This window comes from Microtus oregoni, unplaced genomic scaffold (genome assembly GCF_018167655.1).
Source record: "Microtus oregoni isolate MIOR12 unplaced genomic scaffold, Mior012 000057F_ref0000458, whole genome shotgun sequence".
Taxonomy (NCBI): Eukaryota; Metazoa; Chordata; class Mammalia; order Rodentia; family Cricetidae; genus Microtus; species Microtus oregoni.
The window spans coordinates 10,787,702-10,803,776 of NW_024543833.1; the positions used below are offsets into that span (position 1 = coordinate 10,787,702).

The 16,075-nt window shown below is 44.8% G+C and overlaps 1 protein-coding gene and 1 pseudogene across 5 annotated transcripts in view; one reads left to right on the forward strand and one right to left on the reverse strand.

Annotated features, from left to right (window-relative positions):
- The window catches only part of Nedd4l (NEDD4 like E3 ubiquitin protein ligase), a 320,155-nt gene that overhangs the window by 160,230 nt on the left and 143,850 nt on the right, over nucleotides 1-16,075 (reverse strand). The window lies entirely within an intron of this gene.
- LOC121438847 lies at nucleotides 10,449-10,741 on the forward strand (annotated as a pseudogene).

The following is a 16,075-nucleotide window of genomic DNA, read 5'->3' on the forward strand; positions in this document are numbered from 1 at the left end:
TCCTTTTAGAGCCTGGCTATCTTCACAACACTATCAGAATACCCATGGAAAGTAACCAGGACCATTAATAGAAGGTGTGGCACACAGTCATTGATTCCCGGCTTAGGGATACACTGCTAAACTAACAGTTTATGAATCATCAGATGAGACGGTCAAGAAACAAATATCACATGTTAATCACACCGAGTATCTGCATGCATGAGTAACATACATGAGAAACAACAGCAAAACACAAAAGAATTATTTCCGTGGAATGTGTTCTGGACTTTCATTCTGATCCTCTCAAGAAACGAAATTTATAAATTCAGTTAGTATAAGTTACGTAAGCCAAGTCCTGACAGGAAGTAAGGACCGCCATCTAACGATTTGAATATAAACCACGAGCCTTCTCTAAGTGCCAACCCATGGTATTTCAGCCAAGGACAGCCGGGACCTCCCTCTCCGCCAGTGAAAGATCACAAAAACAGGGACTCAACACACCACAGGAACGTTGTTGAATGTTCTGCCCAAAGCACTTATTTCTATCAGAGGATAATAGTCACAGAATTTAAGTGGTGGCCATTTTCATTAGATTTAAAAGATAACAAAAATAACCTTCCTGTGTTCCTTGGGAGATGAACACTATACATTTTTCTAAGCCATCAAGACAGAGAAGAAAGCGAAAAGAGATCAGGGTTCAGACCACAGCCCCTTTCAAGCTTGTCTACCAAACCTTTACACATAAGGAAGAAACAGGCCAGCTATAGCTAACCCTCAAAAGCATTTACAATGGAAACTCTTGGTATGTGCTAGAGTAACGCCACTGATATGAAAACAGTATTACGACAAAATCAAACTCTATGCCTATGGATGCCAAACTCCCACATAACGAACTTACAGTGGTGTCTTTGTTCTTACCTGTCACTGTGCTCAAGAATCAAGACAAACAAGGAATGTGTGCTTCTGGAAAGTGCTGGGCTGGACTGGTGTGGATGGAAGTCTACCTAGGCAACCCTGGGGCTCCTTGTCCGGTCTTCTGCCTTCCTGGCTTTCAAAGCAGTGTCTACACACAACCTCTGCTGACACTCCGGGAACACCAGCAAGTTTTAACACATCTGAGAAAGCCTGCCAGCAGCTTGCTGCTTAGGCTGATGATTCACCTCAATGACAGCTAGACCAGAATGCTTCTTGGTGGGAACAAGAGTTAAGTCAAGCTCCGCCCCATCCCCAGCTAAGGATAGAGTAACTCCACCCAGCTCTGCAATTAACTAGAATCCTCTCACCCAATGCCCTACAGTAAAGTTACCTGCAAAAGTGTCTTTTCTCCAAATGACAGTCCTCTATGGATGGATGACGCCAGCATAGGATGTGAGCAGGGGTCATACTGTCTGCTTCCTGGTGCTGTCTGGCTTGCTTAGAGCACTGGTTCTCTGGACAGGCGGGGCATTAGCCTTCCACCCTTCACTCTTTTCATTCACAGCTCACTCAGTTTTTGTTCTGTTCTCTTTGCTGGGCCCCACACCAACTAGACTGAAAAGTCCAACTTCCTGTCTCTCAGAGAGCTTAAAGTGGCCACAGAAATAACAATCCGATGGTCACCATACTGAAAAGAAACAGTAGGCGAGATTGGCTCTTCCAGGGAAGATGAGCCTTGTCTACAAACCCACAATCCCAGTTTTCAGCCCCCCACCCTCATCTCACCCCAGGTGCCCAGAGGTGAAGGAAGCTGAGGAGCTCAGTCCTGTTCACAGTGTAATATACCTCCTGTCATTTGGGCAGCCTGCCCACCTATCCCTGGCTTGCCGCCTCTTGTGATTAAAGAATGGCCAGAAGCAACTTGTGCGTGAAGGGTTTCTCTTCCTTACACTTCCTGATCATTGTCCAACACTGAGGGAAGCAAGCCAGGAACTCAAAGCAGGAGCCTGGGAGACAGGGGCTGAAGCAGAAGCCACAGGGAGATCGCAAATCCCTGTAAGTTAACACACCTAAACAAGCTGTGTAAGGCGCGTGTGCGCACACGTGTGGGCGTGTAACAGTGTGCCCCTGCACATAAATAACTCGGCTCCATCCTTCAGAAGCCATGTTTAAAAAAATCTGGGCATGTAGCATGTATGTGTAATCACTGTAGAGGTGGAAACAGACAGATTACTGGGGCTCACTGACTAGCCAGACTAGTCCATGTGGAGGTCTCCAGCTCAGTGAGAGACCCTGTCTCAAAACAAAACAAAAACAAGGTAGATAGTACAGGAAGAACAATACTGGAGGTTGTTCTCTGGCCTCCGCACAACTGTGTACACGCCTGAACACATGTGCCTGCACACACAAACGATAGAGCACCCATACTTCCAATTTAACGCTACTTGTGATGGGCTGGACTGTAGTCCTCAGAAAGCATATGCTAAGGTCTTAATTAAGCCCAGTGCCTCAGAATATGACTACCCACAGATGGGATCTTTAAAGAGGTAAAAAAAAGTTAAAATAAGGTCGGTAGGGTGGGTCCTAAACCCATATATATGACTGTGTCCTTATCAAAGGTAAAGTAGGACCCATATAGATAGGCAAGGGAAGATAGGATGGCCACTGCCAGCCAAGGAGAGACAAAAGTAACCAAGCCTACTTTCAAACACCTTGACTTTAAGACCTCTAGGTCTGCGGAACTGTGAGGGAAAAAAACTATGTGGCATCTGTGATGACAAACCTAGCGAATGAATATGCCAGGTAAGGGATGACGTGTGCCAAGGATTAATATAAAAATGCCACCCACGTGGACTTGTGATTCACACCCACGCACTTCGCTCCAGGATGATCCATCTCTTCTTGCCCAGCAAGGATGTTTGGAAAGCTTGGTGGAAGAACTTCATTCTAGAAAAGGGTAAGACTTTTCCCCTCCATTTTAGTCAAACATATCAAACAAGGGTCCGCAGGTCAATTGAGTCCTTCTGTGGAGTCCACTGAAACCAGCTTGTGCTGAGCCTGACCTGCAATGCAACTAACCAGTCATTAACAATCTCAGCACTAAATTAAGAAATGTTCAAAGATTTTCATATATATATATATGTGTGTGTGTGTGTGTGTGTGTGTGTGTGTGTGTGTGTGTGTATAACATTTAACACGCACATATATGTATATGATTTATTTAGTTTTTAATTAGCAGTGGCCAGAAATCTACTTCTTTTTGACTACAGGATGATATGAGGGCCCAACCACAATAGTGGAATCAAAGAACCATGTTCCTACTAACTAGGGTAACCTAGAACCACCCTAGCTGCCTGATCTCCCATGTTTTGTTTCCCCATTCTTGGTTTGCTTTGGGAGTGAGCGGCATCTTGTGCTCTGTAGGATGTTTAACAGCATCTTTGCCATGGGACAAGGAATGACAGTACTGCCGTGCTTTAGCATGTCCCCAACGGAAGCTCAAGAGCACGTGCCAGGCTGAGAAAAATAAGGGCTCCAGATTTGATAAACAGGAAGGAGTTGGTGTCTTCAGGCTGATGATGCCTCAGTTTCACAACACGGGCAGCATACAGTCAGCACCTGGAGCAAAGCAAGCAGTTCTTCTTGGCATGGCCCAGCGCCCTCCCTGATCAAGGAGAGACCACAGCAAGGACCCGGGAGAACGACCAGGGAAGGACCGGCCAGAGCCTTCATTCTGGCTTAACTCTTAGAGACATTTCCAGGCTGTCTGGTGGTGTAACAGTAAAACACAGGGAGCTCTTCCCAGCCACTGTGGAGGCTGAAGCAGTAGGATCATAAATAAAAGCCCTGCCTGAGATGCAGAGGGAACTCAATACTAGCCAAAGATGGAGGGGGAGGGACAAGAAGGAGGCAGAGGACGTGCCCAACATGCACTTGGCCCTGGGATCAAACCTCAGTAACTCACATACAAAAATTATGATGTTTCCATAATTCTATATTATCTGAGTTTAAACGTACAGCTATGGTTGATTCCTGGGCAATTCTGATGTTATTACCAAACAACTGGATTGACATTGTTTATTATTCTTAGACAACTGGGTATTCTATAACCTGGGTCTTATAAATATTATTAAATTAAATCATTTTAAATGTGGGTTCTGAAGGATGAAAAAGAGGGCCTCATGCTTACAGGGCAGACGCTTACATATTTCATGAAATGACCTCAGCCCAGTGCCTATTATCTATGTGAAGAAGCAAACTATTACACACACACACACACACACAGATCTTACACATCTACCTTACACATCTAGGTCTTAAAAAATGGGTGACATTAGATCAGTATGTTCCAATGAAATAGAAGATGCATATTTATGACTTATTGTTTTGTATATGTGTGTGCATGCACGTGTGTGTGCACACATGTTATGTGCCAGGTACATGCAGGTGTCCATGGGAGCCAGAAGAGGAGACTAGACACCCTAGAACTGGAGGTGCAGTCAGTACTAGGTCATCTCATGTGGCGGCTGGGAACTGAACCCAGGTCCTCAGCAGGAGCAGCAAGTGCTCTTAAACACTGAGCCATCTGTCTCGGCATCTGTCTCTTGAGCCACGGGAAAGGATAACTGAAGTTTAGGTGATATAGCCAAAAGGAATATGGATAGTTAAGCGTGACTTCAGTCTAAACAAGATCTTAAGAACATAAAATTTGAGTTTCTTAGTATTCCAAAAGATAGTTCAGGTTTTGAGTTTTTATTTGCTTTTAATCTTAAAAGGATCTGCCAACTAGCAAAATCTTCAGGGATTTTTTTTTAACTCCCGAAAGTGCCACCTTGATTTATCTATAATATGCAGCCTCTAAGAATTATTAAAAAATATAAGCCATCGTGGAATGTTTACCACATATCTCATTACAAACATAGCCAAAGGGGCTGGACAGAAAGACGAGGCGGTGAGCAATTTTATCTCCCAGGCTGCTTGGATTTATAGATAAACGGCTTGTACTTTATCGTTACATCTTATCTGCTATGATTAATTGATAAAAGCTATTTAAAAACTGGTGACGTGACTGGGTGCTGTCACTTCTTTAGGGATAAGTAACCAAATGCAGAGAACCCAGATGCTTGATGTAAAAGCCCTAGTTTCTCCCTGTCTTGCTCAAAATCAGCTACAGTAGAAGGGAAGCTGGAATACTTGGTGGGGGAGGATGAGGAAACCGAACCAAACAAGGATGACAGCGTGCAGGCAAACCCCTTATGTAACACAGGCAGAGCCTGGCGGTCTGTATCACTGGCTCCCGAATTCCTTCACAAGTTCTTCAGACTCTCCTGTCTTGGTTCAGCTTTTAATTCCAATGTCTCACCAGAAATGAGGATGTGTGTGTGGCTAAGGTCCTTTATAGGTTCCCGGGATCGTGTCCTGACGTGCTTATCACAGTATCAAAAAAGGACATGGTTTCACCCAGAGGAGGAAAGGGTCCCTGAGTTGTTCAAATACCATTCAATATGCCCAGATCTCTGCCCAAAGCACATAGTTCCCACCTCTGCACCCCCACCCCACCCTCCAAGCCTCTGTGGTGTGGCAGCTTACAGACAGCCCTTAGCTTGTGGAATGATTGCATTACTGATCTGGAGTTTTCAGGGCAATTATCCAGATATAAATCCAAACACACTGGCCTCCATGATGTCCACTCAGCAAGGGACCGGCTCCGGGTTTATTTTCACTTGAATGTCTAACAGACATAGGAGACTTCAATGGGGCTTTGATGGAGGAAGGTCATTGGTCATTAGCAGCTAATAAAGGAACTGCCTTGGCCCATTTTATTGGTTAGAAGATAGGTGGGAGGAGAAAACAGAACAGGATACTGGGAGGACGAGGAAGTGAGCTCAGAGTCTCGACAGCTCTCCTCATGGGAGCAGACGCCTGAGAGAGACGCCATGCTCCTGGCTCCTGGGCAGACACACGCTATGAAGCTCCGACCCAGGATGGACATAGGCTAGAATCTTCCCGGTAAGACCGGTGCTACAGTTTATTAGAAATGGGTTAATCGGGATATCAGAATTAGCCAGTAAGGGCTAGATAGAAATGGGTCAAGCAGTGTTTAAAAGAATATAGTGTCCGTGTAATTATTTCGGGGCATAAGCTAGCCGGGCAGGCGGCCGGGGTGTTGGGGACACAGCCCCGCCGCCGCCCTTATTACTTCAGGGCTTAGGTTCCACCTCCCCGCTGCTCATCCTCCTCTGGGGCTATCAGCCACACTCTGTTCTTGTCTTTCTCTCACACACCTAGCCCTTCAGCTGAAAGGAACCCAACGTCCCAGTGAGCCCCCAACTACCTCCTCCTTTCCACACCTGATGCCACCACTCTGGTGTTGAAGACATATACACCCCATGTCCCGTCACCCCTGATATCATACATCAGCCTCCTAATTGGCCTAGCACAGCAAACCACTCCCATCTCTGGCAATAAGGAGGCTCACTTCCTACAACCTCAACCATAAAAATGCAAATTCCTTACAATAGTCCATGCCACCCTGAGGAGCTCTGCTTCTGCCCACTCCCCAAACCTCATTTCCACCACTCTCTCCCCAGTCCCACTGGCCTTGTTATCATCTAAACCACAAGGTGTCTAGTAAGTCTCTCATTTTTGAAGTGAGCTCAGTGACTCTTTCTGCGGACCGGAACATAAATAGGAAATGGATAAAATATGGAGCAAAGCATTTAAGTCTCCAGATTTGTTTACTTAGGATTCCCATTTCCAAGGAAGAAACACAAAAACAAAATTTAGCTTAAAACATTTTGAGTTTCCACAAAGATATTCACAACTCTTTCCATGGCTGTAAAAAAACTAGAAACTTCCAGCAGACATAACAAAATAAGACCCTGAACACTCAGAAAACAGAATGTCATACATATCATATGTTGGACTGAGTGACAATGTGGTGAGGGCAGTCACAGAAAAACCCACAGAAATAAGCTGTCCCGGTAGGCAGTGATGCTATGGTGATTGTTTCTTCGTTTGTTTTTGGACTTAAAAACTTGTGTGATTTTTCTTTTTTTTTTTTTGGTTTTTCGAGACAGGGTTTCTCTGTGGCTAATTTTTCCAACAAGAGGGGAAAACCCCTTCTTCTCTTTAACAAGAACAAGTAATGCTATAAATAATAGTTAACCTTCCAAGTCACCTCAGAAGGGATATTGGAATTTTAAAAGTGTCTACATAATGATATATATATATAGTGTAATCACTGACTTCATAAAGAAGTGGTCAAATCCACTTGTTTTCTTTTTACAAAAAACTTAAATCGATGAAAAATTAATAACCCAGAGAAAAATGGACAAAGGGCTACCAGTGAGTCCTTTATAAAAGAGGAAATAAGAGTACTAATTAAAGAGAGAAAGGTGATGGGTTCTCCTTTCCTGCTGGCAAAGTAAAGGGATTGATAACCAGGGTGATGGGCAAGCTCAAAAGAGATGCTGCGCTCAACACCAGCTGGAACCTGATGCAACCAGCTAGAACCACTGGGAATTAGTGGTTTAAGAGAAATGAGTCAGGATTTCTAACCTCAAACCACAGCGCTCTGCAGCTTCCTCCACAGGGAAAGCATGGGATGTGGTTGACTTGTAACAGATGGGGAGCAGCTCAGCTGGTAATCTGGCAGGGAGGTGAGGTCTAGCAACCCACGCTGGCTTGTTCCTTGTCACCCACATCGACCTTTGCTCAGACCAGAAACATTTCCAGCTCACCCCCTCCCCCTGCTCACACTCTGAAGTCTCAGGAGATGAAAGCCAATCAGTCCCAGCTCTGATTCTTCCCGGTGATGACTGTATGATATTAAAGAGAGCAAATGTTCCATAAACCAGCCACTCTCCGCTGATGGCCGTTCATAACGTCGGTATTTTGTGCTGCTAAAATGGCAAAATAGGTCTATTTATATATAGCGCTGTGCGTTTTCGTTTCTAAAAGAGATCTGGATGAAAGCAGGTGAGAGGTTAATGACTTTTATTGTAATACAGACTGCAGTCTGTTCTGCAACAGAGCCAAGGGTGAGCCACATGTTTATCACGGCGTGAGGGTTAGCCTTGGTCCTAACTCCACTGCGCTGGGAGGCACCTTGGAGGTTACACAAGCAGAGCTCTCATTCCATCTGTGAAGGAGGTTTTAGAGTGTTGACCAAGGTGAGGGTCTGTCCTGAATGTGGGGGCACCGTGGCCTGGGCCGTGGAGGACAAAAGAGAGGAAGTAAGAAACTGGCTCCAGATAGGTACAGCATCACTCTTCTTCCTTCCGCCATGAGGTGCACAGCCTCCTCCTTCCTCCATGGGATTCAGACTCACTCTAGGCCCCAGGTGATAGTGCCAGCTATCCATAGACTGAAGCCTCTGAAATCACAAACCAAGTCTTTCTTCCACTAAAACTATTGGCTGGGACCAGTAAGACAGTTCTGCAGGTAAAAGGTCTTTCCACAAAGACTGTCAACCAGAGTATGATACCTAATTCCATGGTGAAAGATGAGAAACGAATCTCAGAAGCTGACCTCTGACCCACACATACACGCCCACGCAGGCACACGCATGCACGCGTGCACATACACGGCCCCCCTCCATAAACAAACAAATGTGAAGATAATACAAACAGCTGCTAGGCTTTTGTTGCTGTGACTAGCACAATTAGTATCACGACACTATGACATCCTGACACCTAGTACTGTCCTCTACTGTCTCCAGTCAGATGGGTTTTCAGTTACGTCTCATTTTATTCTGCACTTCCTAGCAAGAGGAACTGTGTTTTGTTTTGTTTTTTTTATTTTTAATAGGCTTGCTGCTTGTCTGAGTTTATTTTCTGTGGTTTACATGATTTGTTTTATTTGGAGACAGTCTTGTTACTCACCAACATGTAATCTTCCAGCCTGGGATTACAGGTGCAGCCCATCCCACTCCGCTCCTGTTTATAAATATATACCTTATTAACTCCACTCCTGTTTATTAATATAGTCCTTATTGACTTTTCCTTAATTGTGTCATTCCTATCAATTTCTAAGGCACTGGTATGCTAGCGACAGTAGCCCACTGTCTGGAATAGCTAGTCTGTCTCTACTTAAGCCATGATCTTTTACCACTAAAATATGCCTCCATTGTTTATAGCTTGTCCACATTAAAATTTCTTCAACTCAGCCGGGCGGTGGTGGCGCACGCCTTTAATCCCAGCACTCGGGAGGCAGAGGCAGGTGGATCTTTGTGAGTTTGAGACCAGCCTGGTCTACAGAGCTAGTTCCAGGACAGGCTCCAAAGCCACAGAGAAACCTTGTCTCGAAAAAGCAAAAAAAAAAAAAATTCGTTCAACTCCTCCCTTCCGCCAAGATTTTACCATCAGTTTCTTATATTCACTTCTTAAAAACTGAACTGTCTGATGCTTTTAGGTGTTAGAAGATTCTGGGGCTTGTTTCTGACAAGAAAACTGAAGACCATCCCGGTGTCACTCCTGCCTCCCAACCCCAGATGAAGAGATGGCTCCATCAGATAACACGTTTTTCTCAACACCATGCAACTGAGTACATGAATTATTTCTTACCCAGTGAGGGAGCCATGCATTATGTGGACCCCTGAATCGATACCACGTGGCTTGGACCATGAAAAATTTTCTCGGCGTACTGTGAACATCTGTGAGCCAGATGCTCACTTCGCTTCTCTCCCCTCACGTTCATAATTTCCCCAGAATTATGCATTTATCCTTTTATATGAACATCAAGATTATTTTATTCAATTAAAAAACACCTCTGAAATTCTAATTAGAATTGCAATAAATGTGCTTATCAATTTGTATTAAATACATTTATGCATTTCATATTTTCATTCCTTCGTATTTTATTTCATACTTTTCCCTAAGATTGATGTAGGAATAGTGTGCTGGTTAGCTTTTTTGTCAAGTTGACACAAACAGACCCTCAATTTAGAAAATGTCTTATCACACTGCTTCTAGGCAAGTGGGGGGGCATTTCCTTGGTTAATGATTGATGCAGGAGGGCCCAGGTCACTGGGGTGGTGCCACCCCTGGGAAAGTGTTCCTGATAGTATAAGAAAGCAGGCCGAACAAGCCAGTAAGCTGTGTTTCTCCACGGTTTCTGCTTTAGTTCTTGCCCCCAGGTTCTTCCTTGAGCTCCTGGCCTGACCGTGTTTCATAATGGACTATAAGCGTAAATTGAAATAAACTCTCTGCCCCCCAGGTTGCTTTGCCATGTTGTGTATTGTATCAACAGAAAGAAAAGGAAGGCAGGAACTGTACCAGGAGCGCAGGTACAGCTGTTGAAGATGTGGCCGTGTGGGGGAGGACTGTGGAGGCATTTAGAACTTTAGACAAAAAGATCAAGTGCTCAGAACTCAACAGGGTGTTCTGTGGGAGCTTGAAAGATAAAGGATGCCAAAATAGTGCAGATGAGCTTGGGAAGCTTCAAAAGGAAGTTTTGAGAGTCCCTTCAAAACTCTATTGGGACCATGTGATATTTTGAATTAAGAATCTGTGGTTCCTCTTCTGGTCTTTGGCCTCGGTGGCAGAAGAAAGATGACGAAAGGAATGTCATCCTCTGGAAAGCACCACAATAAGACGCACACATTGTGCCGCCGCTGTGGCTCTAAGGTCTACCACCTTCAGAAGTCCACCTGTGGCAAATGTGGCTAGGATGCCAAGCTCAAGAGACAGTATAACTGGAGGGCCAAAGCTAAGAGGCAAAACACTGTCGGGACTGGGAGATGAGGCACCTAAAAATTGTCTGTCAGAGATTCAGACATGGATTCTGCGAAGGCACAACACCTAAATCCAAAAGGGCAGCTGTTGTAGCATCTAGTTCATCTTAAGGATCTCACTCGGTCATAAAATAAATGTTCTGGTTTTTGTTTTGTTTTTTTTTTAAATCTTTGGTTCTGGTCAGTGGGGCTCAAGAACCAGCTCTGCTTTAAAAGGCAACAGAACCACTAAGGTGAAACCTTTGCTTTCCTGGGACAATCAAACCCGGTAACCAAGACTGAGAAATTAGTGGGGATTACAAAGAGGTCAGCATCATTGAGGCGAAATCTTCTGATCAGTGGTTTCTCAGGCTTAGCAACCAGAAGCCATGGTCTAGCGGGTCCCAGGGTCATATCCTGTGTCGGCCGAAGCAGTTGGTAATATGTAAGAGTTTCTTAGATGGTACTAGTTTGGGAGGCATGAAGGGGCCATGGAGACCAGTTGAGGGCTGGCACTGTGAGAGACCAGGAGAGACCACTGGTGTGGGTGCACCCTCAGGTGCAGCAGAAATGAAGGGGTCACACATGGAAGATGGGGCTTGGAACTATGGGACATGGTCGGAGTACCCGAAGATAGCCCAGGGGAGGATTTGGTGAAGGTGCAGCCCAGTTGCAACAGAGACTCCAGAATTTGGGAAATGACTGAACCGTGGGAAGACCACCGAGGACAGCAACAGCTGTGAAGTGGAGCTGGCCTAGGAGGCAGAATAGACCGTGAATGGCAGAGCTCAAGACCAGCCCAGAAGATTGTGAGTGCATCCCCGATGGAGGACACTGAGCTACATGATTGAATTTATACTGCTGGATGTCGGCTTTGCTTGATCAAAACTGTGACTGGGCCCTGGTTCTTCCTTCTTGGAATAAAAAGTATGTCACTGAGTTTAGTTTGTAGGAGCCTACAGCTGAGAGACTTTGGATTTTTAGAGAAAGAATCTTTGGATATTTTATGGAGCATGACCTTTTAAAGTATTTGAATCTTTGGAAGACTGTGGGACTTTAAAAGCCACACTTATGTCTTATATTGTGGTTAACATGAGATCTTGGGGACAAACAAGAAAGGAATCTTAATTGTGATATACTTGTGTGCCAAGCAGACAAGAGGTCAACTGAGCCTGTTATAGTCTTTTTCATCAACTTGACACAAGCTAGGGTCATCTGGGAAGGGGGAGACCTCCATTGAGAAAACGCCTCCTTAAGATTTGCCTGTAGGCAAGTCTGAAGTATGTTTTCTTGATTCATGATTGCTGTGGGATGGCTCAGATCACGGGGGTGGTGCCACACCTGGGCAGGTGGTGCCACACCTGGGCAGGTGGTCCTGGATGGTCCGAGAAAACAGGTTAAGCAACCTAGTTAGCCTTGTTCTTCTACGGCTTATGCTTGGGTTCCTGCCTCCAGGTTCCCTCAGTGATGGGACTAGTGATAGTCGTTTCTGATCAGGATGCTTTGTAACAGCCACAGAAACTTAACTAAGACAAACAGTGACCTTGCATTTCCACACATTTCTCTTTGAAAGGACAGACTTTTTTTTTTTTCAAATGTTTGTTTTTTAAATCTAGCTCCTTTGATAATCTTTCTTACTGGTATAGAAACTTTTTTCCCTCAAGGCTCTTGGAATCCCAGGCACACAAACGTTTCAAGTGAGCTTTAAATAGAACATTAAATAACTGAAAAGGGGGACACCCTGGCTGATTTCTAATTTTAACTGAACAGTTTGAGAGTTTTGACTTTCGTTGTGAAATACACACACACACACACACACGCTAGTGCACCTTTTGTTAATTTTTCCTTCCTATTCTGCTTTTTCAGATTTACTGTATTAGAAATATCTACTAAACTTCATCAGCCAGTTTTCCAGTCTCTCTACCTTCGTGGCAAGCACGTATCTCCTTTGAGATACAAAGGGTGTCACTGAGCAGAGTTCCCAGTTTTTAACCACCACAGCTTCATTGGAGGAAGGGATTGACCACAGGGAATTAGCCTTTTAATAGACTCACAAATCTACTGGTTCATAAGTTATTGTAAACTTCTTGCATAGATAATAATAGTTTACACCCCTCACTTGTAGCAATGGGGCTATGGATGGTTAAGAGCACTTAACTGCTCTTGCAGAGGACCCAGGTTCCACTCCCACTACGGTGCCTCATTTAAAAACAAAGCAAAACTTCTAAGTACATCAGCATTTTATTGTGTGCCAATTTCAAACATGCACATAATACAATTTATACAATCCACTGCCTCTTCCCATCCCTGCTTCCTATCCTCTCCACCATTCTTCCAAGTTCATGTGCTTCTTTTTTAAAGCCCTTCAACTCCATCTAGTGCTCCCTATGTGTGCACGGATACAGAACCATCTATTGAAGAATGGGTAACCTGTCCAAGACTGCATCCCTGAAGAAAACTGACCTTCCCTACCCCACACCCAGCAGCCACCAATTGCCAAGAGCTCCTCAGCTAGGGGTGGGACTTAAGAGCCCCTCTTCCATCCATGCTGGGAGTACCAAGATACCAGGTTAACTGAGAGTCTCTCTGGGCTTCGCTATGTCTCCAAGTAGGATAAGCAACACCCAAACCCCATGTTCTTTAAAAATAGCTAAAATAGCTTTAAAAATATCCATGTAGCCTGCCTGCCGTTCTCCACGGCAATTCTCTGCTGCCCCGGCTTCTCTTCTATGGAAACTGGTCTGTACCTTTGTTCTTGGATCACTTTTGGTCACTGGTATTTTACAAATGAATCAGCCCTATGTTTTCAAGTGTGTTGGCTGGGGTTGTGTATGCAGCTTTCCCGCAAGTTCTCCCTCCCACCCACGAGCACCCCGTTCCCTTTCTCTTCCCATTACTATTGCCTAATTCTTTTTGTTTGTTTGTTTTCTGAGAAAGGATCTTGCTATGGAGCTCAGAATGACCTGAAACTCAGGATCCACCTGCCCCCACATCTTTCTCACTCTGTTTTGAAGAACTCTGTGGGAAATAGGAAACAGTACTTATTCCTAATCCACGCAGGGCTCCTTACCTATCTCACGGGGGGCCTGAAGTTGTACTTTTCTCCCTGCAGAATTCATCAAGGCAGCTAGGCGTGTGTGTGTGTGTGTGTGTGTGTGTGTGTGTGTGTGTGTACAGCAGGAGGGAGGCATTGTTTGCACTGCTATTTCTAGTGCAAACGGAATGTTTGTTAAGGCCCTTGGGCTGCCAGTCTGAGGCAGAACCAGCCACTGTGTTCTAAACCATGGATGGCTCTCTGCGCCTGGTAGCAACAGCACTGCTATTCTCCCACAATGCTGCTCTCTGGGCTCAGTCACGTAGTCACCATGCTGGGCCCCTACTATGGATTCCTGTCTTCTCTTCTTAGGAATGATGGGAGTTTGCCATTTGTCTTTTTGACTAGGCAGGTGCCAGACTTAGTTAACCTTTCAGGGTTCTGTTTGGTTCCTATTTTAACCTCCGCCATTACCTGCTCATTTCTTGGTCCTTGTTTTGTTTTGTCAATTTTCTATTTGGTTCACTTTCCAAATTCTTACAAACTTCACGCCTTAATGCTACTTTGTACCCCCAATCTTTAACACTAAAAGCAGCTTCCCTGGTCGAGATGATACATTATATAAGAACTGGTTTTTCTTCTTCAAAGAACAGGAAGAAAAATTACCATACATGGAAACAAAGTTTTTAAGATTCTCCAGCCTAGGCTGCCCTAGAATTCCTTATGTAGCTAAGGAGTCTTGAACTTCTGACCCTCCTGCCTGTACCACCTGAGGGCTGGAATTACAGGTCTACACAGCACACAGGGTTTATATCAGATGAAAGTTTTAAGAGCCGCAGTGCAATTAAATCATGGTGTGAACATGTAGCTGGCATTCTCAGAGCAGAGTGATGGCAAGAAAGTCGGAGGACAGCGATGACAAGGAGAGAGGGGTGTTGCCTCCCTTCCTGACACAGGCTTGGTTAGGGTTACTCTCACTGTGATGAAACACCATGACCAAACACAATTGGGGAGGAAAGGGTTTATTTCGTTCACAGTTCCATACTACAGTTCATCAGCAAAAGCAGTGAGGGCAGGGACCTGGAGCCAGGAGCTGAAGCAGAGACCATGAAGGGGTGCTGTTTACTGACAGCTTGCTTTCTCATAAACCCCAAGACCCACCAGCTCCAGGATCGCACCACCCATAATGCGCTGGGTCATCCCCCATCAATCACTAAGAAAATGCCCTCCAGGTTTACCTGCAGTCCAATCTTACGGAGTCACTTTCTCAATTATGGAGGCATTTTCTCAACTGGGGCTCCCTCCTCTCTGATGACTCTAGCTTGTGTCAAGTAGACAGATAACTAGTCAGTACCCAGGGCAAATCTAAGTAAAATCTCCATCTTCCTCTCACACCATGTAGCTGTTAGCCTGCATCTGACATTCTGGAAACAGTGGCTGTGCTCATGGCAAGCCTAAGAAACAGCACATGCTGGCGGGGGATGCCTTTGCTTCCAGCAATGCAGAGGGAGAAGTAGGCGGATCACTGTGCAAAGTCTGCCTGTTCTACACGATTAGTTCCAGTTCAGCCAGGGCTACATAGTGATACCTGTCACAAATAAATAAGTAAATAACTACTAACCAAAAAACAAACAAACAGAACACATGGCAAAAGAAAAGCTACCATCAGAATAAATCCTGCAGTTAATACATATTTCTGCCTGGATTTAAAACTTCAACCTATAGGACAGAGAACATGGCACAGCATTGCAATGCTGGGCTAGTATCCATAGTGCCCTGGATTCATTCCCACCACCATTCAAGAAAAAAGATCACTTATACCTGTGATCCTAAATTAAGCCACTCTGGACTCTGAATGGACGAAGACCTGCTCACGAGGCACCATGTAAGTTATGGAAGAGGCATTTACTGCATGTGCTGGTAACTCAGGGAGCCAGAATAAAGGATCCTTCTGAAGTCACCATGCTCCCAAGTTCAGCAATGCACACTAGAAGAAGAGATCTCACCTCAGCTTCCCGTGGCAAGTCACAGAAATGAATGCTGATGGGACCAAGGTCTATGTATGCAGGGTGGTGTGGGAGGCACTGACCTACAGGCCATCTAAGACCAGAAGCCACCCTGCTGCTATGCCCTTAATCCTCACTATGAGAATTTTTGAGGTGTTAAAGGTCCCAACCTAGCTGGAGGCATTGGAAAATGACACTCAATTAGAACCACATTCGTCTCTACCATATTACCTCAGAATTATTTTATGATCTGGGAAGAGTCCGCACTAAGGCTTTTCTTTTTAGACCCTATGACAAGAGAGTGATCAGGAGGCTCAACCCTTAGGAGAATACATTTTAGAGGCTCTAATTCATGACAAGAATCAACATGCTAATAATTTATTGGAGGGTTAAAGTGAGTACCTCTGTCTGGTTGCTAGCCAGTCC